Source organism: Cebidichthys violaceus, unplaced genomic scaffold (genome assembly GCF_023349555.1).
Source record: "Cebidichthys violaceus isolate CVI_PGR_0920_01 unplaced genomic scaffold, fCebVio1.0.p SCAF_34, whole genome shotgun sequence".
Taxonomy (NCBI): domain Eukaryota; kingdom Metazoa; phylum Chordata; class Actinopteri; order Perciformes; family Stichaeidae; genus Cebidichthys; species Cebidichthys violaceus.
Genome location: NW_027176528.1, coordinates 485,204 through 512,603, shown reverse-complemented (window position 1 = coordinate 512,603; position 27,400 = coordinate 485,204). Strand labels below are relative to the sequence as shown.

At 43.4% G+C, this 27,400-nt stretch overlaps 1 protein-coding gene across 2 annotated transcripts in view; it reads left to right on the top strand.

Moving 5' to 3' along the window:
- Positions 1-27,400, top strand: part of LOC137883609 (inactive dipeptidyl peptidase 10-like) — a 183,253-nt gene that overhangs the window by 49,947 nt on the left and 105,906 nt on the right. The window contains exons 1-2 of one of the 2 annotated variants that reach the window (XM_068725157.1): positions 6,342-6,407; positions 6,889-6,995. The exons of the other annotated variant lie outside the window; for it this stretch is intronic. The gene's annotated coding sequence lies outside the window, so the exon portion shown is untranslated. Of the gene's footprint in view, positions 1-6,341; positions 6,408-6,888; positions 6,996-27,400 lie in introns of those variants that run through there. 2 annotated transcript variants of the gene reach the window in all.

Sequence of the window (27,400 nt, the reverse complement as noted above, 5' to 3'; positions counted from 1 at the left end):
CACAGATCAATCCGTCTGCACCTCGAGCCGAGGTCGCAGCATTTGGCCATGCGACTGTATTGTGGCCAAATGGATCTGAAATTGATATTGATCTCCTGGTTTGCCCAGGAGTAGACATTATTCATTCAATAAGAAAGTGGAAAATACAGCGAGGGGTGAGCAGAGGTGTGCTATGCTAGTTCAGTGTGTTTGCTTTATTGATGTTTTTTTTGGGGGGGTTTTCTATGCAAAGGGAAATCTGTACGGTAGAGACACAGTTGTTTTTGCCACACAGGAGGACAATGCACTGACTTCCAGGAGACTGGAGCTTTATGTGTATTTGACACAATGTCAAGCCCGCCTTAGACACCAATAATGTAACTTTTTCATTTATGGTTCATGATGACACTACTCTAATGCTGGATGGATGGATGTATGGCCACTTTTTTACCATACATCCATGACAGCTTTTATTGTCATGATCTCAAATAATGATTTCCCCCTACAACGAAACTGCCTTGTCATCAACGTTTCCTGGGAATCCCTGATTACGTTTGATTATCACGCGTGACAGATATGTTCCTAATCAAAGTCCGCATTGGGAGGAGGTCATGGTGGATGGATGGGTCAAACAAACACAGACACACTTTCACCCAGGAGACCACTGTTTATGTCCCATTTGAACCCAAACGTCAAGTAAGTAACATACATAGCATCTGAACTCAAACCATGGTCCTTTACAAAACCTAACCAGGTCATTTGGTTTTAGTTCAGAACATTTGAAATGTGTTTATATTTTAAATCCTTCGAAATGTAATTGAAAATGTTTCGTTGCCTTGGGAGCACCATTTTTTTTTAGGAGCTTGGAAGCAGTACTTGATTTGGTTTCGGAAACATCAGCTGTCTCCCGTGTCAGTTGACACCTTTATTCCCCCGTCTTCCTCCTGACGGGACTTTGAGACAGACAGACAGAATTCGTCATTTACATGGCTGCTAGAGGTCTTAATCCGGTTAGGTCTCATTATGTCCTCCACGTGAGACTTGACAGGTTTTAGTGCCCAAAACATAATTAGTGCCAGAGAAGACTTTGATGTTGGGAAAGGTAGGCAACAAATAGATGACCATTTCTGTTGATATGTAGTAAAATATGAATAGTATAAAATGACGTTCCTATTGTAACGTGTAGTGGAGTTTAAGCACAAGTGAAGCGAGAACATTTTTTTTCAATATGAAATAATTCAGCAGCTCATGTCAGAGAAGCAGAAGAAAAACCAGGTGAGCGAACTTCCCTGGCGTTCAGTAAACTCTGTAATACCAACCGCATTCTCAGTCGGAGAAAAGGTGAGGATCAGGCGGGAGAGAGGCAAATAAATACCTTCACCACTGACATGTTCCCCCTCTCCTCGCACACAGCCAAACAATCTCTCTCACATACATACAGAACACACACAAGTACAAGCTGGACACGTGAGCCAGAGGTTCACATAAAATACCAAAGGCACCCAAACACAGTTACACAGGGTGTCCCTTCAGGTGAAAGCTAAAAACCACCTTCACTGTGAGTCATGTCTTCTGTTGTGTCCATTGCATAGAGTGCAAACATATTTTGTTCACTCCCACAGGCAGGTTGCAGTGGTTTAGTGTGTGGGCAGTTCATGCAGTGCATTAAGCTTTGGCCTTGTGGAAAGAAGCAGTCCTTAATACCCGGTCTTTATAAGCTGGACTCAGACAGAGGTTGTAATTAAGGGATCCATTTTTTAACACAAGTGCTCCACTGTGCAGCAAGAGGAGGCCATTGTCCCCTCAGCCTCATGCATTAACAATGAGAGCCATCTCACTGATAGGGGAGGAATGGGTGACATTGTGAGGAGGGAAGTATCCGACCCGTAGTGAAGGTTTCCCTCTGTGCTTGCAGACCGGCCTAAAAAAAAAAAAAAAAACACTATACGATGTAAAAGCGGCTTTTTAGGAGTGTGTTCTAGAGCTACCCGATTCTCACCATTAACTCACCATCAAACATTGATGATGTGAAACGTGTTTGCAACTCGCACGATGTGCTGCAATGTTTCTTTTGTTTATGCGTTCCAGCATACCGATCGCCTGAATTCAAGCTGCTACAGCCGCTAGCTGCAGGTCCATCAGGCTCTCCTCCCAGCACACCAGTTCCCTAGAAGCGTGTGCTAGCGAGGGTGCTAGCTAGCGAGCTAACTAACGAGCTAACAGCAAATTCATCAAATTCTTTTTTGGGGGAAGGCAAAGCATTCATCTTTTTTTTCTTTCTTCTCCCTCATGTGCCCTTAGGGGCTCTCTGTTGTTCTGTACTCTTTCAGGATTGTCATACTTATTTCTGAAACTTTATTGAAACAAATACGATTGGAAACAGTTGGAATCTCACTAGTCTAACTGGCAGATTCACAAATTCAAACTTACACGTGCTCCATTCAAATGAATACCAACACTTCACATATAGCGTAATACTTGAGTCTGAAACACAGGGAGTTATGACAATCACAACATGTGGCCAGGGATGTCCATCTGTTGGTCGTCATGGAGAGTATAGTTTTCCCTTTGGTGTCATACAACTGCACTGTGTATATATTGTTCATTTCTTACAGGTCATCACACTTTAAATATTACATTGTTTTGATACAAAGTGACCACCCCATCCAGCACAAAGAAGCTCATTTATATTCATTCACTGATTTATATTTATAATATACTTCATAAGATTGAGATTGTGTTGTTGCTGTAAGTCACACTGTAAAGTAGTTACAGTAGAAGCTCCACCTTCACCAGCTGACATTAAAATGACACCTACATGTGGACTATTTGGTGATGATAATTCAATAATATATTACTCTGCTTAATGAGTACTTTTACTTTTGATGCTTCAATGGAACAATATATACGGGATTAGGGAAGGATCTGTATACCTCTTCCACCTAACAAACTGACTTCTACTCTTCTCATTTCTTCAGATTTTCAATTAATTTCCATCAGCTTTTGATGACATCACATTCTTAGGGAAATTGTATCCAATTAGTCTGTTTGTGAAGCACATGCATGAAAGCTAAAGGAACAGTCCACTCATTACCGTGGATCCCAGTGTGCCGGTGTTTCTACCCTTGCTCGGTAATTACACCGTGATGAATAGCGTCTCCTTGGCCCAATATGAGACATGTCCTTTGCTCTAATAGGGAGGTCTCCAGCGGTGAATGCCACCGGTGATGATGGACTGTCTCTGCTCCAAACCGCTTGCCATTCGTCCGCATTCCTGTAATGTGGTTCTGGCTAAGTGTCTCTCTGCATGGCTGTTATGCTGCCAAGTTACCGTGCAGCATAGAAGATGAAGCAGAATCTAGTTGCTATCTCTGCGTCTTCTAAATATGATACTGTAAAGAAAAGATGCTACGCAAATGCTGTAGGCATATTGGGCAAATATATAGAGGACATACAGCACAGAATCCCATCATAACGTTCACCCAGGCAGCACGATGCTCAATAACACTGTAGTTAGGGCATCGGGAGGTTCCGGCGGTGCAATGAACCAGAGCACCAGTACTACATCCACGCAGCACAGCGCACCCGCTGACTGGATGCAATGACCAAAAACAACCACAGGTGAGCGACGGCGGTCCTACGGGGCTAATAACGGCTCTGGCCCTGCACCCCTCGGCTTAAAAATATAATGTCTGCGTCTGCGGGCGATGCCGGCGACTTGTATCGGCCAAACACCGGTGTGCCATTATCACTGCTTCCAGAGTGGCAGCGAGGCGGGGACATTTAGCAGGGTGTCAAACTCGCTAGAGTCCTCCATCAAACAGCGGCGACCAGAATAAAGGCTCTGTCAGAAATACTGACAGCTGTAATATTTCACCTGGCCCTGGAAGCCATTCCATCAGCCAAAACACAGACGCAGAGAAATATTTCCTCTCTTCAGCCCCCCCCCCCCCACCCCCTGCCCTTCGTATGAATATATATGAATATTTTGGGGGGTTATTTCCTACACAGTTGTTGTCATTGTTATTGGGTAATGAGGAGAAAGTTAGGAGAGCAATCTTCTTTTATGCTGCCTTTGAGGACATTCGGAGCGGGGTCGATTTAGCGGCAGAATGGATATCCATTGTTATTCATCGTAGCGGCTCTAATAAAGTATTTTCACATTTGTCCGTTCGTCTCGGTAGTGCAGTTTTTGCAATTGTAAAAGCATCAACTTTCACATCATTTATATAGCATCTGCACAGAAGTACAAGGGCACGCCTAAAGTTTTTCATCAATGGAAGTAAATCGTACGTTCACATCAGGCGGAAACCTCCGGTTCTGCCAAGTGATGCCGATGTCTTGCCTTCTCTCTACTGACCAGCAAAGAGGCTGATTGTATAGAAGTCTATGAGAAAATGACTCTTGATTTATTCCCTCAGTAAACATTGTAAACATGAGTTTATGGTCTCAATCTCTAGCTTCAAGTCTTCTTCAACACAGCATGATGTTCATTTAGTACATTATGGTCCATTTAGAGTCAAATAGACCATAAAGCAGGGGATGCTTTAGGGCGGGGCTTCCTTGTGATTGACAGGTCTCTACCAGAACCGTAAATGGCATCTCTATGTCACTCCTCCGCATTCCAAATATGGTCACTTCCGTTCATTTGTTGACAAAAACAACAACATGGCGACGGCTGTAATGGAGGCTTCATAACAGCAGTCCACGAACCAATGGATGACATCACAATGACTACCTCCACTTCTTCTATATTGTCTATGGTTCTCATTAATATAATGTTTTTCAAATTAATTCATGTACGGCTGCAGTTAGTCTTTGGAGGACACCTAGGCATCACTTACTGTAATTTCTGGTGTGAATATCACCTTTCAACAGCCTTTAATTGTGCCGTTGCCGGTCTCCTTCCTGAGGAGCAGACAGAGGCAGAACGTTGTCGTGGCAGGAGGGGGGGGGGGGCGATGTCACCGTTAAGGTCACAGATCATTTTTAATTGAGCTCGCTCGTCTAGCCCCAACACTCACATTGCAGCCAGACGTTTTTTCTGAATATATACGGGGTCGTCCATTTTTCATGTTTGAATAATTGCAGCACATCGATGCCACCGGCTAAAAGCTGAAGACGCAAGTACGCATTATTGACTCTGTGTAAATCGATGCTAACGCATGGAACATGCATGCTACCAATCTGTCAGTGTTCTGTCAGTAGAGCTTCATGGATCCATCCGCCATCAAAGTGCAATGAAGACTGAAACCACAATCTATCATTTAACGCTGTCACTGAAGACACTGATTGAGGCGACCAGGGGAATACTGTAAGTTATTCACATGCCACTTCTCTTTTGCATTTGTTTAGGGCCTGTCAACAACAAGGCGATTCAGAAAAGCATTAAAAAGATCATGAAGCTGAATGAAAAGCAACATTTAAAGGAAGCCTGTGGATTTATTTTGACTACCTGTAGTGCTGTGAAGCAATGTTTTAACAGGTTGGCCTCTATCCGCGCACACAGGGACACATTCTCCTGCCCTCTGGTTTCACGATATTCTACTTAGTGACAGTTGGTGATGGTAAGGCGCAAAGAAAAGGCAGCGAAGAAGAATGCAGAATACAAATATTCAGTTAACTTGGCTTTACAAATGTCTCACGAGGAAGGAAATGCACTCTGTGTTTATTAGACCTCATGGATACGAAAAATGTGTAAAGGCTGAAGAACAACAGGTTGTTTCGCCGAGGTTGAAGACATCAGGGGAGATGAGGGAAACTTATCCAACAGAGGATCAGGCCAGAGAGCAGGAGTCCAAAACTCAGGCAGGCAGAGAAAATGGCTGGAAAACGCCAAGGCTGTAGACGTTGTATTTCACAATGATTTCTTTTCCGAGCGTTTTCATGATCTTGACATTCCAAACTGCACTTGGAGGCAGTTTTGTTCCTCTCACAGCAGCGAGACAAGAGAAGACGGAGGGACTGTGCCTTGTGCTGAAGCTTGTTTTAAAGCTTGTGTCACCAGGTAGAGAATTTGAGTCCCTTATATCTTTACTTTTAGGATTATTTTTCTATTTGTGATGTATCCCAGCAGATAATTTAAGTCTTCAATGTCATTTTGAATTTAACCTTATTTCTCTTGTTAAGCAAAGTGTCAATCACAGCAGTTTTACCCAGATACGCTTCTCATTGGTTATGTTGGGGAATGCAGACTCCCGATTGGGTAAAGGAAAATAAGACCCGCCCTACCAGAAAGACGTCTGACGTTACCGAGTGAGAGAATACGCGAGGGAAACGAGCGCTATTTGTTTCATAAACTAGTTCAGCCGTGATAACTGTTAGAACTGTCAGAGGCACGGCGCTTTGTGAGACTGCACTCATACTACCTGATGGAGGTGATTCAGAGACCTTTGTGCCTCGAGTTTACAACTTTTGGCAGCGTCTTGGTGAGTTTTTCTAACTTAAGCTAGCATGCTAACTGCATTAGCCACTGTGTCTGTCGCGTGAGGGCATTGATACGTGAAGCTGGCGCTAAAACGACTGCTGTGAAATGGAGAGTGTTACATGTTGACTCAAAGCAGCATATTTTTTGCATTGATAATTTACTGGTAAATGTGGATATGGTTGTAGCAAACCTATTTGCTTTTAGTTGTTCTGCTGCTCTTGTTGAAAACATGAACGTGAAGTTGGTAAAACTATTTCTGTTGCTGTTACTCAGTTCATGATTTAAAACAGAAACAATATCCATGGTTAAAACCTTAGATAATCATAATTCATGGTTAAATAGCTTAAAAGTAAATCCTAATTGGTTAAAGAAGGATAAAATGCTCCATGTGATAATTGATGTGTATTATTTTGAGAAGTTTGATATGTAATTCATTAACATGGATTGGAGTTTCATGATAGTAATAGCCTTGTCTTATACAGGCTAGGGTTTTGAGGTTCCCTGGATACCTTTTGACTCTGGATATTGAACGAGCCACCACTGAACTCAACCGTCTCTTCGTTCCTCATCGCCTGAGTGCACCAGTGTGGTAGGATTGAGAAAGCAACACATCTCACTACTTGACTGATTCTTTTGACTTTGAAACTGAAACTGTCTGTTGACTATTTGAACCGACTATATAAGGAAACAAGGAAGGAAGTTGAACTCGAAAGGAACAAACTGAAGGAACACTGCACTTCAGAGACACTTTTACACAGTTCAATGGGAAAGTGCTGAGTAATCTTTTGAGAAGAGCATTGTAAACGTTGTATTTTATTTTTATTTTCACAAAATTCAATATATTCTTAGTCAAACCATTCTGTGGCTCCAGTTCCTTTGTGTGTCTATTATTGTCTATAAACCTCTCCCTGTGAACCTAGAACCTGGTCCAACAAATTATCTGAGTATTCTGCAGGTTCTAAGAGGGTTACACTTGTATTTGCTGCTTGGTTCCAGGAAACAAGCTTCAAAATTCCCCAAAGACTTGCTCCCACCAGCATCCGTGTACTCAGCTGTTACACCTGGACAGGTTAGGGTACGTGTTTTCTGGCTACTTCCTCAACGACTCGCCGGTCACGTGATCGGCAAGCGCAACATTTCTCCCACCAGTCAGTTCTGTTTCACGCAGACCGTTTACGCCGCATTGACAGATCCGGTTTCCAATGCAGCCTGAAGCGGAAGCACAATAGACGATCGATCCGGTGGGGAATGAATGGAAGTGGGGCCGGCATGCTACTGGGCTGATGGGGAGGTTGGGAGCAGGTTGGTGGGTAGAAGGCATGGGGAATAGTGGGAACACAGAGGTAACTGCAGGGCAGGAGGGAGCGGCAGGATAGGAAGGCAAAATGTCTGCCGTAGTAACATTGTGCAACCATCATGAACAGAGGAGAGGACTCGTCATTGGGAGCTACGCCTGTCCATTCCTAACTTTAAACTTTCTTGGTGTCTTCCCATTGAGCACTCCGAGTTTTATTCATTCATTCATTTATAATGCATCGGCTTGCGTCGCCCCCGTCCATCAACAACCACGTCTTTTGATAGATGCATCCATTTTTAATATGCAATGAAAAGAGGTACCGGTAGACGGTCCAAAGACTGTGAACACAGCGATAGTGAGGCGCCAGGATCAAATACGCTCTGTGGTTGGTTGCATTTGTTTGCCGCGATGGTTTAAGTAACGTTTGGTGATCCGGTCCATCAGCTGTGTGTGTGTGTGTGTGTGTGTGTGTGTGTGTGTGTGTGTGTGTGTGTGTGTGTGTGTGTGTGTGTGTGTGTGTGTGTGTGTGTGTGTGTGTTTTAAATACCAGTGTTTGAACAGCCTTGCTTGTACTAAAGCCGAACCCGCATAGATAAACAGATTAATAGTGGACAGAAAAGAATGTGAACTCTATTAATATCGTCACATACAGTCATACATGGCACAGCTTAGTGAAATGCAACCTCTGCATTTAAGGAGACAAGGACACTTTGACATGTGGACAGGAGGAGCTGGGAATCAAACCGTCAACCTTGAGATTCAAGGGCAACCTGCAAAACCTAGAATGTACTGTAACATACACTCTGTATTACCTTTTTGAATTCTGTTTCCTGCCGTAGAAAAAACAGTATATCACGTTTTCAGACTTTTTGTCACCGACTTGGTACCAAAGTTCGGTTCCAGCCCTTTCATGCATGAATTATGAACGTATGCTTTAAAAGAGCACACTTCTGATTCATCATTTCAGTCCTGTAACGCCGTCGACACTCACGATGGACAGCTCAAAACACGAGAGCTATCGCCCTTGTTATTCCACAGCTTCTCCTTCCTTTTCAAAACCTCGTGCCCGTATTACCCACAATGCAACTCAGCCGCTGACACTTTGGTCGGAGATTGTCACTTGAGGACATTAATCAGACTTTGCGCAGCTCCCATCGGAGACGCGGAATAGCCTACTTTTTTACTGCTTCTTCCACCTATGCGGCAGTTGGAGTTCCCCTTTAAGATGTCAAGCATTAGTGCGAACACTCGTACTCTCCTGTTCCACATTCACCCAGAATGTCATATTTCCCAGGGATACAAGGATAAAGTGCTGCTGTGGTTATATTGAAAAAAGGATGTTTACTGAAATAGTATCCAGGTAATTATGAGTCATAACTGACTTTATTTTAATCCTTATTAGAGGCTTTTTAAAGCCCCCCCACACACACACACACACACACACACACACACACACACACACACACACATTTAGGACTGCTGTTAATCAGCACCTTTCATCCATCAGACCTGAAGCCTGGCAGAGTATTTCCGCTCTACCTCCGGCTGCCTGTACTAATTAAAGAGCCTCAGTAATTGAAGTTTCTATTTTCACCTGAGCTCTTCATACGTTGGCGCTGGCGTGAGTTTAAAGGGTGAAGTAAGATGACACGCCGCTGTCACAGCTGCTACACCTTTGTTTTAAAGAGCGTGTGACACGGTGACGAGGTCGGGAGGACTTCTGTGGACCGTTTGGCTGATGCTCAAGGACGAGCCGCGCTTATTAGCGGCTGTCATTGTGTCGTGGTGTTTCTCCGACACAATGAGAGAGGCGGAGTGGAGTGGAGTGGCGTGCTGCGAGTGTCCGTGTCTTACCTCGTCTGTGGACATCTATTCATTGTTCATTGTTCTCACACCTAAAAAACACTTTAGGACTGCCTCAGACCGTGCATACGCACGCATGATGAAGGTCAGCTGACTCAATGTTAACACACAACTAATTGAATTCATTCAAATTCATATTAAAAGCGCATTCATTAGAAAAGGCTATAATATATTTAAAACTGTTACTTTAGCTATATAATATATAAAACCGTTCGTTTACTAGTACATCGGCCAAATGTTTGAAATGATTATGATATCGATGCCCTTTTTATTCTCATCAGTTATTGTCACAATAAAAATATATATTCCAAGCTTCTATTTAGGTTTATGAATAAACAAAAACGTGATTTGAAGTTATTGTGGTTATACTGTATGAATACTATTCATGGTGCTTAGGCTGCCCCATGCTGGCCAGTGGGACATCGCAGTGAAAATTATGTTTTTGAAAGGCTAAATGCCAACAAATATGGATTGAAGAATATTTTGTTCGATAAAAAACAAAAGATTTGACCATTTCGGTCACATCTATCTTTTTTTCAATACATTTTGACTTAACAATGCTCTAGAGATGTAGGAATATTTTTGGTCACACGGTTCATAAACAACAACCCTAGCTAGCTAGAGATTATTAGCATACGTTATTTTAGCGATCTTTTTGTTACACAAGGATTGAGCCTTTGTCTGAGAAACAGAACGTTGTTTACCAGCAGAAGACAAACTCATCTACAAAATCCATGATTCGTTAAATGTGTGAAACCCTACGCTGCTTTTGACAGAAGCAACAATCACACACTCTGCATGCCTGGTATGGTATGGTACGCGAGTGGTCATGAGTGGGTGCTCGTGTGTGAGAGACTACATAGCTGAGTTGCCCTTGTTTGTCTTTGTCTTTCCATAAAGCCTCATTGGTTAAAATGTCAAGAGCATCAGTCTCCTGAGATAGCAAAGCCATGCTGCGATGTGTTCGGGGCAAGGGCACCTTTATCGGGATTTGATTTCTGCATTCCAAGAGATTGACCCTGATCAAATGACATCATTGAGACATTGTTGTCCTCTCCTGGTTTTCTCTCAACGTCGTCTCAGGCATGTCTGCAGCAGACCAGCAGACAACAGTACACAGCTGCAGAGGAGATGACACGAAAAAAATCTGGTTTCAATCAGCCATTCAAATTCAGCTAGTTGAGTCTTCACAAGGCAAGTTTATATGTAGAGCACATGTCAACAACAAGGCAATTCAAAGTGCTTCATATAAAACCATTAAAAGCATCAAAACATAATGCAAAAGAAAAGGAGATTTAAAAACAAAACAACGAGACTTTTTGTCTAAGTGTAAGTTTAAAATTCTAAAAAGTTCTGTAAAAAGTGTACAGAGGCATATTCTGTAGTAGAGGCAGAAAAGGACACGCCCCTTGAAAATGATGTGGACTTTTGTTTTGCATTTGAATTTGACGTTTTCTCTCATATCAAATGAAAATGAATTGGAACGTTGCATTTTGCATGTTAATAATACCAGGGGGTGGTTTAAGGCTTATTTAATCAAAATGGTCAATCTAACCCAGACGCAGGTGTGTTTCATTTGATTGCTTCTGTATAAAAATGTTAACCTTAAAATCTAGCAGCTCTCAGACTTAACAACTCGAATACGTGCATCTTGACCTTTCACATCAGCATTTTGACCATATTTTACTGTCTTTTCTACCTCTTTGTCTTCTGCACCTGTTTCTTTATTATGCACACCATAATGTAGCGCTGAAGGGACACAATCGACCTTCGAACTAGTACTGAATGTCCGCAGCTTAAGAGCGTCTCCGGTTGTGAATATCACTTTTAAACTGCATCATAAACTCCACCTGTCAAATGCTGCACCACTGTTCAGAAGGTTGTCGAGTATAAAACCCTGGTGGCTGGTTCAGGAGGCCTGGGAGATTCATTATTGTCATTTTCTGCTGAGAGATAGAGCAGGAAACGGTATTTCTTTTTTTTACCATTAATAATGCCACGTTTCAATAGATAAACAAATAAAGCTGGCAATATAGCCTCAGCTAAATGATATTCACAAATTAAAATACGATGCTGGCAATGGGAATGGACTCAACCTTTAGAGCATCACTCATATACAGATATGAAAAGTGTTCTGTTCTGAATAGAAGGAATCCCATCTAGACAAAACTGTTTGGCCAAATGGAACAAATCCAGCCATCCTCCTTTTCTCATCACGAATAAAATCTGGTTTTATCTTGACTTTCTTTACAATAACTGGTGCTACAAATACAATACAAATAGTAAAAGTCACTGACTGGGGGAATTGAGTATTATATTGAATCAAAGTTACATGATAAAAAAAAAAAAACAGTCACACGTAAAATTGACCTGTAGTGTTAATTGATGTGTACATTTCAAATATGAATTAATTCCAAGCCAAAACTCACCATGAGTATTTCCAAATGTATACATCCCGGTGCTGTAGGGACACTGGACTGAATCCCAAACACGCTGTGCGATGTGCATCAAGGCAGACCTCTATTATTTTCTATATAAACCTGCATTCAGTGTCGGCAGGGTGAACAGAACACGTCAACTTCCTATTTTCCAGCGTTGACGGCCCAGAAGAGAATCACTGGCCCTCCCTTGTTTGGCACGTACCAACTATCACTTCCATGGCTTGTCATAGTACTCCTCTGTGGTCTTTTAACCATTCTGAAAAAGAGAAGCTTCATGGTAAGGGAGAAAAACACGTTGGCCTCTATGACCGCCAGTCTTGGCAGGCTAATGGAGTTGAGGTTGAATTTTTAATGTGGGGAACTGAGTGAAATAACACACAAAGCAATTCTAAAACATGACTGGGATGAGTAACATGTCAACATTGTATCACTCTTTATGTGGAGTATTTAAAACACACACGCACGCTATTTGCACCATTCGCGCTGCATTACTCTCGGGGGACCATTTGTGGTCATTCATGCTAGACGCGTCGGATGGGGGGGGGGGGGGCGTGGCTTATCGCCCTGGAAGCCGTTCAACCGTCCGCCATCAACCATGGAAAAAATAACCTATATTTCTGCTTAGTATGTGTTGTGGAAATCCCAGATATCCCGGGAAAGTAAACGTCGTCATGTCTGGGTTCATAGTCCTGAGGAGCGTCGTGGATTTCATGGAGCTGTATTCACCGAGTCTAGCAAGCCACCCGTCAGCTGGTTTACCACAGCTGTATCAACCCCAAACAAACAGATGTGGCTGTGATTTAACGGCAATAAACGGACGGAAAGGGATGCCGAAATCTGTGATAACTGTTTCCAGCATTCCGAACATGTAAGGTCTACTTTCACACACACACACACACACACATTCTCATTTCTAGTTTTAATATCTGAGCAGGGCACAGTGTTACTATCTGGAGGCATTCATGGTTTCCGTGGTGTTTCCTAGCTTACCAAAGACATCGAGAGACTGGATTTCACGAGGTAGACGGGGCAGTACCATAGCATTCACATAATGACCTCCTGCTCAACACTTTTCCAAATGAGCTCGTAACACACACACACACACACACACACACACACACACACACACACACACACACACACACACACACACACACACACACACACACACACACACACACACACACAGTCTGAGCATGGTAGATAACCTTAATCAATAACACAGTGTAGTATAGCAGGAAAACACAGCTGTGACTCATGTTCCTGCTCTGCACACAGAAGTGTGACGTGAGGACAGAGGAGCAGAGGGACAAACAGAGGTGGTCGGGTGTTCCTAAGGATTACCGAGGCACCACAGCTCTGACAGTCAATGCATGAGGCCGTAACTCCGCGCAGTAACCGTGTGTGACGTCTGACAGTCCGAGCAAACGGAAGACACCGGCTCTGCAATGATTAAGCATCTAACCAAAACCGACACAAACGGAGGTATTGTGAACCTCAGCAGCACACTTTAACGGAGCTTTAACTGTGCATTTTCAGTTCACCGCTGAGATGCATCAGACTGTAGACCAGGGGTCACCAATAGGCGGACCGCGGCCCGGATCCGGACCCAGACACCGTTGTATCCGGACCCTGGACCTAAAACTGATAGATAATTGAGAATTATCACATTGTGACAGAGCGCCTATATTTTAACCTGTATTTTAACTCGGTCAGTGGTCCAGGAAACAAACCGACCAATTACATGCGTTGTAAATGACATCACGCGATGCAGCTCAGTCAATCAAATGTGGGTATTCTGACACGTTTCCTGACTCGAGATTCTTGTGATTTTTCTGAATAGGGTTGAAAGTCACCACAGACCACCAAACACACTGTTGTAGCTGCTGCAGTATCTCATAGATCTACTCACGGTTTCATTGTGCGCTGCGCCTCTCAACTCTGTGACTGCTGCTTGGCTGAAGTATTTAGTTGACTCTGATTAAAACGTGCAAGGATGTCTTTTGGAGCCAGCAGTGTTGTCAGATGTCGTCTCAGGAGATATAACAACAAGCAGCCATTGTTGGTTGGTGACACACCAACCTGCCAAAACACACATTTACAACTCACTGTAAATGTGAAATGTAATCCATCCTCAGTCTAATTTCCATGGTGGAGCAGCCCCGTCTCCGAGAATCACGTTCTCATCCAGCGAAACTGCATTGTGAATGAAATACGGCCAAGAAAACCCACAGAAACATGAACAATGACTGAGGGGGAACCTCAGTGGTTACCCAAAGGGGGGGTTTGTACTGTTAGCGCTGTTAGCACCGTTAGCTGTGAGCTGCCAGCTCAGCCGTCACCACGGTGAGAGGCAATCGAAATACTCCCAATCTCGTATCTTGCACCTTTTAAAGGCTGCAGAACTGTAGTCTGTCTCCTACAGTGCGTGATATGTCCCAAAATCACTCTAATGGACTGTAGATCGTCACAAAACACGTTGCACATCTTTCTCCCCAGAGCATTACCTGCTGACTTTCTCTTTTTTTTTTTTTTTTTTACAAACACCAAGTCATGTACAGGTGAGGTCAGAGAGCAGAGGATACATTCTGCGCTATTGCTTTGTCTTCACAGGTCATTCGATTCCAACACACACACACACACACACACACACACACACACACACACACACACACACACACGGCAGCCATTCGTTTCCCAGCCATGAATGAGGAATGAGTATATTGACCTTGAATACATCCAAGCCTGAACCCACAAACCCACCCACCTCCAATTCTTTTCTTTGCCGCCTCCCAACATATTTATCAAATGTCATGCGGCCAAAAATCCCCCTTTTCCTGCCGTAGAGAGCTCTCACAACGTGGGACGTTAGGGTTGCAACAGCGGAGCAGGCAGCTCTAACCTGGATGGACGAGCAGCCAGGACACGGCTAGCAATTTAGATCTCATTGCGATAGTGGCATGACGACAGCAGAAGAGGCAAGAGAGGCGGCATGGCGAGGAGTAAGATGGTGAGGCGTGATGGATCACCAGAGAAGGTGTAGCGCGGTTGTGAGGCGCAGGGGCTCGGAGGAGGAGATGGTTGTAGCAGATAATAATTGACAGGACAAGAATAAAAACGGTGTGAAAAAGAATACAGGTGAAGGGGTTCGTGGTATGTTTAAAGTAATGTCCGCTGAGTGCCAGAATGAAACGTTAGAGGGTATCAGCGGATGAATGCTGATAACAAATGGATGTGGAGGAGAGGGCTGGAGAGGATCCTGAAATGGGGGCGCTGGTGGAGATGACCATCAGGGAGGAGACCATGATCAGTAGCGTACTTCCTTGTAAAACAAGAATTACATCCTCTCTCTTTTTTTTTGTGTTATCTACGGCCCGCGAAGGAGCTTAAAAGCATCGCAGTGGGGTAAGAACATAAAGCTGAAAACTGGTGAAAGCATGTTAATATTCCAAAATGGGTATTTATTAAGATATGCAAAATAAGCCAAGCGAACAGTGAGCAGCATACATTGCAATCCTATTAAAAGTTTGCCACCTCTTAGCGCTCTCCTCTGATCTGTCAAGCTGCGCACCCTGAGCCTACTCCCCGATGTATTTCCTCTCTTCAGATGCTAAAGGTCTGGATGTCATCTCCTGCAGCCAGCTGTTAATTAGATGTTTTTAAGCTGTCCACTCTTCCGCAGCCTTATCAGCTAAATTGTCTTATTAATGAGATTCAACTTTCTTTATGATTTAGTCTTGACATTTCGAGGCCTTTTTGATGTTTTTTTTTTTTCCTTTTTTTTCTGGAACTGTGGTGGGTTTCCAATCATGAATTTAGTTGCTTTTTGAAAAGCTCAGTGTGATAGAACACAAAATATTTTCCACAAGAAGTTGTTCCTTAAATTCACCTAATTCCGGTTGGATTGTTTCAGGGCAATAACTGAAGATTAAAAAGAACTTTGGCTTTTGGAAATTAGCTGACAACATTTTCATATACATATCTCCCAAAAATCTTTTTGATTTTAACTTGATCAACATGCTTTTGGAATGTTTTAAAGGTTTTAGGATACAATAAAAAAAGAGACAAAATAAAGCCAACATGTTGTTGCTTGAACTGTAATTGCTGGGGAAGTGAAAATGATTTGCAATGCAATTTTAATGTGCAGTAAAAACACATAAATATTTAAAGTTATAATCCTCTGGCCAGTTTTAATTTTGCTCTTAGATTAGTGTAATGAAAGTTACAGAGTTATCATACTGCAGCGTTTTGCAGCGTTTTGCAGTGCTTCCGCGTCCAAAGTGAGCCCAGCATGAGAGGGCCAAACCTATACAAGATGTAGAAGGTAGTTACGTATTGTAGCTCCAGATTCTGTAAGTATAGCCCTATAAACTGTGGACCGCTCTGGCTCCACTTAGTCCAGCTGAAAGAAATGCTAAAATTGGAAGCAGAACTATGGTCACACGCTGTTAAATATTGCAAGTGCGCGGACGTAAGAGAGAGAGCCGTGCAGAGCACAGAAAATCTTCACGACCGTGCATTTGTGCAGGGGATTAACAGAACAGCGACAGCTCTTAGAGGGCTTAGCCTTTACTCATAGACTCTGCCGTGACAATACATAACTAAAAAAGGACACCTGTCGACCAGCGGCACCAAATGACAAAAAGAGAGACCCTATGGCACCTTGCGTGGTGGCCCTGTCATCAGTGTATGAATGGGTGTTAATGGGGGAATGATGACATGTAGCGTTAATGCGCTTTGAGTGATCAGGAGACTAGAAAAGTGCTGTACAAGTACAGTCCATTTACTTTGTTGAAGTAAAGCTATCGAGAGCCTGACTGACATGTTAAGAAGCAACAGCAGCTCGGCTCTGCTTCATGTCTACGCTGCACTGAAATGACACGCCACTGGCAGTTTTCTGTATAGTTTGTATTGATGCACTCTTTTGTAAAAAGGTTGTTGTTTACCTCCGTGAAATGTTGGAGGTGTAGCCTGCAGCCCTCCATCTAACGGTTCACTGTGGCACTTTCCTCCTGTAGCGTTCCTCCCTTCTAATAATGAAATGTCGTTCACTGACAAAACGCTGGAGACATTCTGTGTAGCTGACGATTATTGAATCGGTCCAACACAGGACTGTGCCCCAGTAGACCGCTGTCCCTGTCCCGGGTAAAACCAAGTGACGGTTGACTTATTGACCGTAGTTTTGTTATGTCAGTTATGTAAAAAACCTACAGTCAATAAGTAGTAAACATAGGTCTTTTTTTTTTTTTTACATACCACACATACTTAATAACCCAAGCCACAATCTTTTTCTCAGCCGAACAAAGTACTTTTGTTTTGTATAGAAATCTAAAAACATATTTTTTGTTTTGGAAAAGACACTATTCATCTAACGAGTGGAAACTGCCACCCTGACATGCTGTCCCTGACTCAATGTCCCTTGTTCAATGTCCCTGCCACGCTGTCCCTGCAACCCTGTCCCTGACTCAATGTCCCTGACTCGCTGTCCCTGATTCGCTGTCCCTGACACGCTGTCCCTGACACGCTGTCCCTGACTCAATGTCCCTAACTTGCTGTCCCTGATTCGCTGTCCCTGCCACGCTGTCCCTGCCACACTGTCCCTGACTCGGTGTCCCTGACTCAATGTCCCTGACACGCTGTCCCTGACTCGGTGTCCCTGACTCGCTGTCCCTTTGACAAAAACAAAATCACAGACATGCACTGAACCAACACACACACACACACACACACACACTGCCTTCATCTTCAGAGAGGCACATCGGCCATGCAACCCCCAAACAAAACTGGGAATGTAAAACTCAACTGAGGCTGAAATGCAATTGCAATGCACTCTTTTACGTTTCCCCTCGATAGCCTGACCGTCTGGCAGCGTTATGACAATAAAAATGCTCAAAACGCTGAACCTCGCAGGTGAAACACGAGGCTTGGGAGGAACGTTGCTTTTCTCCTGAACTGAATTTGGGTGATTTGATGTTGTTTCCTCTCAAGAGGCAATTTGGGGACTTGATGGCGTCAGGCGCTCTGATTGCCCGAACTTTCCAGTTTTGTGGGGATGCCATTAGGCTGTGTGCAAACAGCAACACGTTGCAACTGTAATTGTGAACCATAGAGTATAGTGGTGATTTAGAAGTCATTTTGTCACTTCAGGAGAGCAGCTACAATACGCCAATCACTTTAAAACTCTCAGGTTATTTCGCAAGCAAATATAAAAAACGCTTCTATCAGAAATGGCTGACTGATTCACTGACTGGATCCGAACTTAAATTGCAGCGTTTGACCTGAACATCAGTCAACATTTATGTCTCATTTCTGCAGCGATGCTCAAAAAGGCAACAGCTGTCAGGATTTCGGATGCGTGCCAAAGTCTGCGCGCCCTGCATGCATCCTCTTCCTTCGACGAGAGCCCTCATTGCTCTCGACTGAGAACAACCTGATTGAAGGCGAATGGATCAATAGAACAATCTTTCAGCACCTCCTCTGTGCATCCTGATGGACCTTTGTAGGGGTAGAGATGATAGCGTCTTACATGTGGCTAACAATCCTGACTCTGGGAGAGACTGCAGCTCTGGCCTGCAGTCGACTGAATGGCCATCCATCAGGATGGGTTATTTTCTTCACATCAGCCATGTTGTTTTCCTCCCACACAGCGCTGAGAGAGAGAGAGAGAGAGAGAGAGAGAGAGAGAGAGAGAGAGAGAGAGAGAGAGAGAGAGAGAGAGAGAGAGATTGGGCCGTGTAGCCTGCAGTCACTCTCTCTCTTTCCCTCCCAGCTCATCATTTGTTCTTTCTGTCTCCCCCTCTGTTTTCCTCCTGTCCTTTTACTCTCCTTTTCCTGTCAAATCACAAAAAAAAAAAAAAAAAGCTTGAAAGTGATTCCCCTCAGTTCTTCCTTAATCCTGTCATTTGCTGCATTTTAGTTTTTGACATTAATTCCTGAATGCGGTGGCGCACAATGTTGATTTCATACTACAAATCTCTCTCCTCCTGCCAAAACAATTTGAATATTTGTTCAAAGACACATTTTATTTTGTTTATCAGCGGATACACACCCCACCATGCTCTCTCAGGTGTCACTGCAAAAAGGCATGAACTCTATCAAAGGTGAATAAATGGTCCCCAAAAAGTTGCATGACGTTTACACACACGTGATATTCAACATGTGACCCAGAAGGTTCATAAAGCCTTCATCTAATTCAACCCCAATGTGAATCCCAGGTTAATCATTTTCATAGACATCAAGTTATTTACAATAAAAAGCTAAGAGATGTTAACTCCATATAAATAACTGGGGTGCTATGAAATGCTCAAAGAGCGCTCGGGCCCAAGAGGTTAAATCATTGACATTTGGATACTTTCAGGTAGTAATTTATTTTTGACCTTATACATGATTCATGCAGAAGTCGATACATTTTAGAGGTTAGTCTTGTTTACGATTGTTGTAGTTCTTCCTCTGAGGCATAAAAGTGTGATTTGTATTTGTTTAGTGTGTATTTTCCCATACTCACACAGTCAGTAATGATGAAGCGAACAATACAAAGTGTGTAATGAAGCTTGATTTGAGAAGTCAGTAGACATTATTGTGATAGGCTGTGACATTTTTGCTTTGAAATACATTTTTATCTGCAAATAAAATGAACAAAAATACACGTTTAACATTTTTGGAACAACGCATATCTTTACGTTCAAACTAATCAATAATGGGCTAAACGGTGAGCCCTGAGGAACCCCGCAAGTTACTGATATTATTGATATTAGCATATTTATATTTTTGCAGTTAGATAATGACCCTCTAGTGCCAGATCTCCACTTTTATCTTTCAATCATCAAGCCATGATCAATAGAATAAAATGCTTTTTTGGGGGACTACATTAAATACTACCATTTTAAATTCATCATGTCATATTGCAGATTCGTGCAATATGACGAATATTGCTGATTCGTCTTCAGCCTCATAGACTGCTCCCGACTCATTCAACTGAATGACAGTCATTCTACCTGTAAGCTTTCTGACTGGGAGGGTCTAAGGAGTGAGGAAAAAAAAGATGGAATTGAAGAAAGAGATGCGGTATAAATTCATTGGAAAGAACCCTGTGACCTTGAATAAATGAGCTCATACTAAATATCACATCACTGGGTGGACTGATATTCCCTCTGAAGGGTCTGGTGGAGGGCTCCTGCTCCTGCTGCTCCTGCTCCTGCTCCTGCTGCTCCTGCTGCTGCTGCTGTAGCAGTCTCTGGCCCACTTAAGGGCCACTGGTGATTTTCTATCTGGGCTATCATTGATCCCAAGGCAGTTGCAGGCTAATGTTTGAGCTAGCTTGGGATAGTTTAAAGTTAGCTGTGTCTGGCAACTCAGACCCTCACTGATCTCATCTGCAGTTTCTCTCTCCAGTAATCCCCAAGTGGGAAAAGTTTGCTTTTTTTTTTAATGCCTTCCATTTTGAGAAGAACATGCACACTACTGTTAGCTCAAACTTCTAACTCCTCAGAGGATTGTGTGTGACTGCGGTTGTATTTTTTCTGGAGTATTCAATAGAGTGTTGGATTTTGTGTCAGCTGTGTGCACATTTGTTGATGCCAGTTTATTTCTATTCACATTGACTTACATTGAACCTTTACTGACATTGTGTCAGGGGAGTTTTCAGAAAGACTTTCCAAACTTTTTTTCTCATATTTTATGTCTGGTAGTGTATTATTGTCAAACTATGATGGCACATTAGAATCATGACTCCAAATTCCAACACAATCGTATCAGTGTTACTGCTGGGCCAACTGTTTGACCTGAGAGCCTGATGGAGTCAACCAGGGGAAAACCAAAAATACCGTGTTTGAATTCGTCAGTTCTATGGGCTTCAATTGAAGTGCTTAGAAGATGGAGAAAATAATTTGACCCTACCTTATGATTTACATTTGGTGTCACTCTGCAACCTGTGTCTAGATATCTTTAAATGGGAAAATGCTAAATGTAATTGCAGAATCAGCCGGACCACAACAATTAATTACGTGTCAATTATGCACCCAGCAGTTGACCATCCACACCCCATGATTATTTCACATTTGAAAATCTACATCTCCCCGCATTCACATCAACTTTCTACGCTAAGTGGGTTAAACAAAATACAAGAGTCTAGTTCAAAACTAATCATAATTTACTTCTATGCTGATGATGTGTGCGTCTATAATCATACCAGACAAAACTGAAGCTTCACCAATGAACTCTTCATTTAAATCAATGTTTTATTTTATTTACATCTTAATAAATGACCCATCAAGCTGCGCCGTGTTATTTCAACAAAAAAGCCAATCAACCCAACCTAAGTGGTAACCATGGGTGCCTACAAATGTATTCCAAGAGTGAGAGTGTAATACAATGCAAGTGCTCAAAAACACTGATTGCATGTTGTCTGGAGCACAAGCATTTCTATAGCCTGTTAAATACAATGCCCACATTTTTGCATGCACTTTAATAAAACGGTGTCATTTGAATGGGATGGTAATTCAAATCAGGCCAATCTGCACACATGTACTGTAACAGCGTTTATGCCAATGAAGGATCTTTTATTTTACACACAAAACACCAAAAACCACCCATGAGTCAAAGGAAGCTACGCCACGTTTGTCATTTCACTTCCATTGTTAAGGCTACAGAAATAAATACTCATGTATACAATTTGTATTACACTTCAGTTTGTTTTGCACCACCAGTTTTGTAAACCAGAATGAACTCAGGAAGGCCTCTGAAATATTCATACCTTTTTGCTTCCATAGACAATATGCACCAAGTCACAAATGAGGGAAATTTCCATTGATTTTCTATTTTGAAGTCACAGGAATTATTTTCACTGTCATTGATCCAAAAAGGTATCCCATCATGCTGTGGCATCAAAATGGATCAGGTGTAACCTAATCAACACGTGTCGCCGGCCCGGAATGGCTTTAATCAACCATCCTTATGTTCTGCATAACTCGTGTCAGCGATCAGGATGGCTTTACACGGAGCGCGCTCGCCTTGGCTTTTTCTACGGCGGCGGATGAAACGCTGCAACCCCAATGTCGGAGAAAAGGCCGGAGGGCTTTCACGGCCCTTTACTCCGCAGCCAAACTCCGCCTGCCTCTGTTGATCCACGATGCACAGAATGCAGAAACTAGCTTTTTGAGAAGCGAGAATACTGAGCTCCAGCCCTGCCTTTTGATCAGAGAGGGAGGCCCCCCCCCCCATCCCCCCACCCTCCCTGTGCAAAGACCCAGAGGCTGTATTGATTTTGAATAATGCTTTGTGTCTCCTCTAGCTGCATACATGCATAATTTGTCTTCATTATGTGCTGGGCAGAGGCACGTCGGTGTGTTTTTTTTGCTTACATTGCGATGCAGGTTGTTTTTTTTTTTTTAGTGGAGACGGTTGGGAAGAAAGAGAGCAAATAGGGAAATGTACACCGTGAACGCCGTTACATAATCTTTGTTTTGACTCCCGGTTTCCATTATCATTGCTGGCCTCTGTGTGTTTAGATTGTTCAAGTCATTCATTTCACAATAGGGAGGATGCATGTGAAATTATTTACTTTACGTCTCACATTGAGAGAAATATATAGTTTATGTAACGTTTTTTTATTTGACTGCATCATGCTGTGCAGAATACTCCTTCCTGTTCTTCTACTCTCCCGCCCTGTGTGTGAGTAGAAGAAGAGTAGAGCACTCAGCTCACCGGTTCCTTCTCAGGACTAAGTCTCCAAAAATGCTCGATATATTTTAAACATGTTTTTTAAAGCCCCTTAATACTTGTAAGGCTCAGACATTTCCTAAAACAGCCGGGCACTGTAGTTTTTAGCAAAAGTTACTCAAACGGGAGGAACTGCTGTATTTGTCGGGGACTATTTTCAGCTGTGGATTAATCCACATTTGGCGCTCTGGGACCTCATTACAGAAACTTCCTGAGTCTGATCTTATCTCAGGAAAGGAATTTAACTATTTCAGGGCAGTCCTCACTTTTTTTTTTCTTCCCCCCAGGTAGGAATCATAAATTAGGACGGCATACACCCTGTCCTGAATTCAAAATAACTACCAAATAAAGGTCTCTATGGTATGTATATTGAGGGATATAAATCGACTGCCGGGACGGTTCTTTTTGAATTTTGATGGAAGTGCTTCGTCCGACGCGATCATTGCCTCCGCCTCCTCATAGCTACATTTTAAAGCAAGTCGTTTCTAATCAATGACAGTCTAGTGTACATCCTAACCATAGATACAGGCGAGTGATTGAAGAATCAAATGTACAGTTATGGAAGGAAACTCCTCCATTAGTTCAGGAATTTCTTCTGCAATGGAAAGATTTGTCCGATCTATGAAACTTAAGTTCAGATAGGTCAAGCCATTAAGATGTGTTTCTGTAATGAGGCTAGTGAGGACGATATATGTGGGATTGAGTCACTGTGTGTGTGTGTGTGTGTGTGTGTGTGTGTGTGTGTGTGTGTGTGTGTGTGTGTGTGTGTGTTCATGGTAACGAGGGAACATGCAGTGCAGCAGTGTGGCTCGTTGAAGTGTTTCGGACATCAACGAAGCACTCCATCAGGCATGGATGCACACGTAGTACTTGGATACATCCATAGTTGCATTGTCATGGGATCGGAGACAAAAAGAAACAACTTGTCTAAAATGTACCAACAGGGCTAATTTGCGCAGCGTCTGCACTGCACGTCCGTTGAGACTCATCAGAGCGCTCTTACAAGTAAGACCTTGCGCTCGCATCAACCTGCTGGAGGCTTGAACCAGCCGAGGATGTGAGAGGAGGCCGAGCCTTCCTCCTCCCCAGCAACTCACATTCTACCGACACACTGTATCGTTCTAATAGACTGGGAGATATTGGCCCTTATTGAGCTCTGCAGGAAATCCTAGCTTTCCTTTTGAATTATTCTAATGGCGCACAACAACAAAAAAGAGTTAATAGCTTTTCAATCTCAACTATCGGCTCGCGGACGGTTTAGCCTCCTATATTTCGGGGGGGGGTTCTGGTGCCAGCCGTAACAGATGGCGGACATCCGGGCCAAGACTTCCTCTTCATTTGCGCCCGTCGTTCTTCATCAGTCCGATTAGCTACTCGCGATGCGAGAGTGGAGTTTGAGTCGACCGGGTTGATTCACAAGTAGCCAGTTTCCACTCATTCAACGGTTCAATTTTTTAGCGAATAAAAAGCAAAATCGTCGTCAGATGACGGCCGATGGGTTGTGTGTTTATTAATCATATGCAGGCATCGGTTTATAAAGAGAAAGGGGCTCAGTGTCTGGGCTGTTTCTATTTTTAATAATGCTTGGAGATAATATGATCGCTGATAAATAAATGAGCTCAATTTGCGTTGCACCTTTCATACAAGAAATGCAGCCCATAAGAGCTTTAGAATGAAGGAAAATAGACAGAATGGAAGCAAAAAAACCTTTTCATTTAAAACATAAAAACTCAGAGAGTTTGACGCTGACAGTGGAAGCACAGATGTTTAGTTCTTTATTCTGTCAAAACACTTGTTTAAAACCGGTTTACTCAGGCTTTGAGAAAAAGAGCAGCTCTTGCCTGACTTCGACAGTGTGGATGCGAAAGTGCTGTGGAAGAATTAAACCCGAGCCTTAAATCATCACACTGTATTCGACAGTGTAGCTTGAAAGCCTGGTGTGTTGCCGTCTGTAATGATGCACCGTCAATACGGAACACGTACGCAGTAAACCGGGGGAAGCTCTGCTGTAAGTCACCCTCACTGGTTCTCTATAGAAACAGTGTTTTAACTTGGACTCGGGAGTGAAACTCTCGTCGTCTTATCACCTGTAGAGAACCAGCCTCTGTGCACTGAACTGCATCCTCTCGCTCTCCATCCTCTCGCTCTCCATCTTCTCGCTCTCCATCCTCTCGCTCTCCATCCTTTCGCTCTCATCCTCTCGCTCCCCATCCTCCCCATCCTCTCCATCCTCTCGCTCTTCATCCTTTCGCTCTCCATCCTCTCCATCCTCTCGCTCCCCATCCTCTCGCTCTCCATCCTCTCCATCCTCTCACTCTCCATCCTCTCACTCTCCATCCTCTCGCTCTCCATCCTCTCCTCCATCCTCTCGCTCCCCATCCTCTCGCTCTCCATCCTCTCCATCCTCTCCATCCTCTCGCTCTCCATCCTCTCGCTCTCCATCCTCCCCATCCTCTCGCTCTCCATCCTCTCCATCCTCTCGCTCTCCATCCTCTCGCTCTCCATCCTCTCCATCCTCTCGCTCTCCATCCTCTCGCTCTCCATCCTCTCCATCCTCTCACTCCCCATCCTCTCGCTCTCCATCCTCTCCATCCTCTCCATCCTCTCGCTCTCCATCCTCTCGCTCTCCATCCTCTCACTCTCCATCCTCTCCATCCTCTCGCTCTCCATCCTTTCGCTCTCCATCCTCTCGCTCTCCATCCTTTCGCTCTCCATCCTCTCGCTCTCCATCCTCTCGCTCCCCATCCTCTCGCTCTCCATCCTCTCCATCCTCTCGCTCTCCATCCTCTCACTCTCCATCCTCTCACTCTCCATCCTCTCGCTCTCCATCCTCTCCATCCTCTCGCTCTCCATCCTCTCGCTCTCCATCCTCTCGCTCCCCATCCTCTCGCTCTCCATCCTCTCCATCCTCTCGCTCTCCACCCTTTCGCTTTCCATCCTCTCGCTCTCCATCCTCTCGCTCTCCATCCTCTCGCTCCCCATCCTCTCCATCCTCTCGCTCTCCATCCTCTCGCTCTCCATCCTCTCCATCCTCTCGCTCCCCATCCTCTCGCTCTCCATCCTCTCCATCCTCTCCGTCCTCTCGCTTTCCATCCTCTCGCTCTCCATCCTCTCGCTCTCCATCCTCTCGCTCCCCATCCTCTCCATCCTCTCGCTCTCCATCCTCTCGCTCTCCATCCTCCCCATCCTCTCGCTCTCCATCCTCTCCATCCTCTCGCTCTCCATCCTCTCGCTCTCCATCCTCTCCATCCTCTCGCTCTCCATCCTCTCGCTCCCCATCCTCTCGCTCTCCATCCTCTCCATCCTCTCCATCCTCTCGCTCTCCATCCTCTCGCTCTCCATCCTCTCGCTCCCCATCCTCTCGCTCTCCATCCTCTCCATCCTCTCGCTCTCCATCCTTTCGCTTTCCATCCTCTCGCTCCCTCGTTGGGATGTCGCTCAGCTCCTCTGTGGTATCAACACGCACAGTGCCGTCTGAACCCCGCTGCGTTCAGACCGAGTCGGTGAACGGGTGTTTCCCTGCAACGCTTCGATCTCGGTGCGGCTCATCATTTAGCCCCCAATCAGTCGACACGCATTTATCCTGTCTAATGATGTAATTACAGCTATTACTTTGATGCGCAGTCAACGATCGTAGTGCATATTAGACAATTAAAGATATTAAAGATATTAAAGATATTACGGGTTGTTGTGCTTTGAGCTCGTTACATTTCTCCTTTTCTCTCATAACCCTGGAATACTTCAAATGTGTTATTATCTGCTTATAGCACTGGATAATTACAGTTATAAGCACTCATACATATTTGTAATGCTTTATAACAAAATGAATAACACATTATCATTATAATGTTATAATAATTCACAATTGTTGACTTTTTGTAAGGGTCATTGTGCATCATAATTCCCATAGTTGTAATACATTATAATCCTTTAAAAAAACATCATAATCAATGTCATAATGTGTTATAATCAGTGCTGTAATGCATTATAATGTGATCAAATAAGTACAGTTAAAATACATTTTACAACATTGTGTGTTGTTGCATAGATTTGCTGATTTTTTTTTTACTTAAAGCAAACAATGACCACTTATAATAATCTAACCAAACATTATAAAAAGCATTATACTGTATGACAACGATGGGAATTATAATACACTATGATCGTTGCAATAAAACTAAAATGTCAGGCATCAGCGTTTGTGTTATAAGTCACTATAAAATGCTTTATAATGCCTAAAGATAATTATCATAAAGCATTATGAATATGAACACTGTTAATAACACAGTGCTATAAGCCCATTACAATGCATTATATGGATGTTTATAATGCATTATAGACATGGAACGTAGAAAGTGCTGCTCAAAGGGTAAAAGCAGTATTTCACTCGTGAATGTGAGATATTATTATTATTATTATTATTATTATTATGCAGAATTATCCCACTTCTTCATGATGGGAGGGGCTTCTTCTGGTCATGTGTTGTGTCTGATGTTTACACATCCCAGGCAGGTCGTTTGAAAAAAGTCAAATTGCAGATCAAATCGATCTCTTTCATGTCACTGGAATCCTCATATTGGTGCTAATATGCTAACAGCGACTGTAAAGTAGAATTGCAGCTTCACAGATAGACTTCAAAACAGCCTCTGTGTGGTTGGGCTAAACAGACCAAGTAAC